The sequence below is a fragment of the Poeciliopsis prolifica genome, unplaced genomic scaffold (genome assembly GCF_027474105.1).
Source record: "Poeciliopsis prolifica strain line A6 unplaced genomic scaffold, Auburn_PproV2 SCAFFOLD213, whole genome shotgun sequence".
NCBI classification, from domain to species: Eukaryota; Metazoa; Chordata; class Actinopteri; order Cyprinodontiformes; family Poeciliidae; genus Poeciliopsis; species Poeciliopsis prolifica.
In genome coordinates this window covers 144,589-149,019 of record NW_026562588.1, presented here as the reverse complement: position 1 = coordinate 149,019, position 4,431 = coordinate 144,589, and positions in this window count along the sequence as shown.

Here is a 4,431-nt window from a genome sequence, read left to right as displayed (position 1 = left end):
TCAGTTTTCAGGCACGCAGAGCGGGAATGCTGTTCACTGTCCCCCTGTGGCGGCTCAGACCCAATTAAATGTCTCAAATGACATGACTTTAGCCTGCAAAAATGCCCACAGCTCCAACTCTGTTTTGAGTGACACAGTCATCCCACTGGGATGGTCCCTTTGCAATAGCATTGCACTAAGGCAGTTGTTCAGAGGAAGCATCCCCTATGTGTTCTTGTAGAGGAAAAGTGAGTCCCTACCAGATTTTATGTGAAAAAAACTTCACAATATAAATAATATTTTTTGAAAACTAAAAAAAAAAAAACATTTAAATGAGACCACAAAAGAGTTTACTATAGCAAACTCGCTGAGCTCAAGTCTTCCAGAATCAGACAAGCTCAGCTACTATAACAAAAGATTTGATTAATGTTTTGATTTACTTTACATATCACAAAAGTGCCAAAAAGGGGTTACTCCTTCTCTTAAGTGCAACACATAGACATTTAAGTATCTGGGTAGCAGCTAGTAAACCGGTTCTTGCGTTTTGCAAAGGTATTGTTCTCAAGATGCAATGCATGAAGTAGAAAATACAGGAAAAGACACCTGTCAAACCGTTGAAAATGTGAAGGATCTTTCCATTAAGCTAATGGAAAGATCCTTCACATTTTTTACGGTATGATTAGTTTTAGTTATGTTGCAAAGGAAAATGAGCAAGAATTGTAGTTGATTAGTATAAAAGATGGTCCCTTTACAATAGCAACATAATAATAATAATAATAAAAGTTGGTTGAGACATTCAGTAAAAGAGTGCTGAATAAAGCTTAATGCCAAATTCTTAAGATTCATTTATATATTTATTGTCTGATAATAGGAAGCATTATTAAAAATAGCATACAGTTCATTTAACTTCACAATTAAGGTGAAATAAAATCCAAGGAAAATAAACTGATATGTGTTTATGTGGCAAAATTCAGAAATATACAAGGGGTCAGGGTTCATACTTTAAGAAGACATCATACCTAACTTTATTCTACTAAATTTAATGCTTCTGTCCCGATTGTTTCATCAGTTATTTGATCCTGCAAAATGCATCATTTACAGTGACATGTCCATTAATTAATGTAGTCAAGACTACTCAAACACATAAGACTTTTGTTGTTTTGCACTGCGGTATCTGTTGATTTCTTGTCAGGGATGAAATTGTTGTTTTTAGTGATGATAAAAGTAAGTTTATAGTCTATTCAATCATTGACAAGTGCAATCTGTTTTTCTTAAAACTCTAACCTCTGGGACCTCATATGTGTTACTTTTGTGTTGCAACTTGCAGTTGGATCAACTAAATCAGTATAATTAAGTTTTTGATGGAAAGAATGGTTAAGAACCTTTTGCTAAGTCTTGTAAATCTTGCATCCATAATCAGAAATAGATTGTTAACATTTAATCTGCATGGGAGCTGTGCCAGGAAAAAGCCTTTACCAAGATCAAGACAGTGATTAGCACAGATGAATTATGAAAGAACGGATCATACCACAGCAACTGCATGTATGTGAGGTGCAGAGCACTGAGTAGAAAAACCTGACACAGTCTTTGAATCATAAAGATGTAAATGCCATTGGTGCTCCAGGGAGCTCAGACATTGCTGTCACTCTTTCATGAATAATGCATTTCATAAAATAATACTTCTGCAGGATGAGTGTTCACTTCACAGAATAGAGGATAAGGTGATCATTTCCACAGCTCTATGCTCCCTGGAAAAGTGACTGAAATAAAAGAAATACAGGATTATGGAGTGCATAAGAATGAAACCATATGGCTGCATTTGTATAGCTCTAGATTCTGTTAACAATTAAAATGTTTGCTGAGTAAGGTCTGCAATCCTTATTAACACAATTATTATGAAGACAGTTGTCTATTCAGCATATGAAGGAAAATGCTGAAACATTCAGCCACTTTAAAACTGAAGAAAGGTCAGCAGTAGTGATCTTTTTCTGTTAATTACCTGCTGTATTACAAGAGGATTTATTGTATAATAAAAATCTTCACATGAAAAATGATTCATAACAGAAAATAACTATACATTTGCTGCTGCTGCTACTGCTGCTTCTAATATACAAATTTGATGGTGTCTTCTGAAAATTTCTTTCCTTAAAAAAATTCCAGCAAGTTTTCTTTCAGATGGATGAAGTAGAGTGCTATGAGATCACTGATGGGGACTAAGAAATAATTTGGTTATTTAAACATGGTTGCAAAAATGTTTTAATTTAAATTTCTAAAAGTAAAAAGGGCTAAGTAAAAATGCACCCACACTTTTTAGACTGGCACTTGGAAATAATTCTTCAAAGATATGTAACAATTGAGATTTTGACTTTGTGTGCTTTGGGCTGTTTTGTTTTTACCTACAAGACTTCATATGCCCACCAGCAGATGGCAGCATCGACCCTGAATTATTTACAACCAGGAAATCAAGCGCTCAGAAAACGGGAGTGAAGCCCATTGAGGGGAGCAGATGGAGATAAAAGATACTCTATTCTTCTGAAAGCCTCCTCCTCCTCATTTGTCTTCATTGACAGCCTGTTGACACAGACCTGCCTTATCAGCCTCAGGGAGTTTTCATTTCATTGTGATGGATGGGACACACCCAGACATCTGTCATTTTTTATGCTGCAGTCATAGTTGAAATTTAATTCCTCTATTGTTTTTTGTACAGTTAAAAACATCACAAACTCTGCCTGACAACTCTGAAGCATCCATGATAGAAATTAAATTTTTCTCTTCTGTAGATTTTAATATAGAATTTTATTTTATACAACAAAGCTATTAATTTAGAATAATGTAAATTTTACCATGCAGGTAAAATTTCCTCATAAGAACCATTCTCAATTGAGTGTTTTCTGTAAATCTCCTCTTCATCTCTGCAAGACTTCTGCATAAATAATCTCTTGTTTTTGGATCAAGACCACAAACAGGTAAATGCCAGCATCCATTCGAAGTTTCTCCATCTGAACAGCAGAAAAAAAGGGAACTACTTTTTGTGTGTGTTTGTTTCAAGAACAGAGATGCTGTCAGATGTTTCCTGGCACAAATCTCACAGGGATAAAGCATGTAAAAAATGGAAACATGTCAATAATGTCAGTCAGGTAACATGCCCACTACAAAGATGGACAGGGATTCTTGCTTAGTAGAGCAGAATGCCAAGGTCAGAATTGTAATCCCTGGCCTTGTTCAAGATGGATTAGAGGAATATAAAAAAAAAAGAAAAGAAAAACTGCCTTTGGTTTTGATTAAGATTCATGGGGTTAGGAGATTAGAGGCAACCAAATGCTATTACACAGGACTGAGCCCAATCCCTGAATTAATCTAAATACAAAAAAAAAAGTGGAAAAAAAAGAAAACTCATTACATGACGAGATTAAGTAAATCATGGTCCAATTCTTTTGGGAGGTGTACAGAACAGTCAGGTTACATATAGGCACGCCAAAGTAAAAAGTCTGAATTGAGTGAATTAGAAACTATTTACACAAGCATTTATTCCAGTTTCAAAGTCACTCCATTAAGTGTTTGCCCCATTCTATTTCATATTCAGAAATAAGTGACAAAAATTACACCAGATAAATAAACTTTGGCAAAAAGACAGATTTTCATTAAAGCAAAAATAAAAATATTCAATTTTAGCTTGATTTGTTTTCATATTTAAAATCATGATAAAAAAAAAAAAGAAGCACAAAGTTATGGTAAGCGATGACTTGGTGAGAAAAAGGTCATACAAATCATCATCGGATCCCTTGAATCCCATGAAAACAGACAATTTATTATTTTTGGGGGTTAAATTTCTATCGGCTTTTAGTGTATCGCACAAAAAGAGAAACCTAGCTTGTCATTTGTGATTTTATGAGAATACACTCTTTCTGGACCAGACATGTGCAGCATGTAGAAACAATATTGTATAGTGTTTGACATGTACAGCAAGCTTGAAACTGAAATAGTCTTCCTCACTGGTGTATTCACCTTTTCAACACATCAGACGTCATACATTCAATAGGACCTGCTGTGACTGCAGGGAGAAAAGACGTCCCCTCAGGCTTTCAAATTTGACAAATGAGAAAAAAAAAAAACTGCTACAGTACTTTCGGGTGAACAGGAGATTGTTTTTTGTGTTTTAAGATGCTGAGAATTTCTTGCATTTGAAGCTCTCTTTTTACCATTCCCTCTCAACATCTCACAGCATTGTGGACCTCCATTTTGTGTGAATGTATGAAAGTTTCTGCATGGATATCTGTGATGTTGGTTGGAGCGGGACATAAAACAGCAGGTGTGTTCCCGTCTTTTTTTGGAAGTCGTTATCTGCTTTCCGTGGCAGCGCTTGGCTCAGTAAAGAACTTTGCAGGACACTGGCAGATAAAGTATTGTGCAAAGACATCACTGTCAAGAAAAACAATCATATTTCAACAAAAA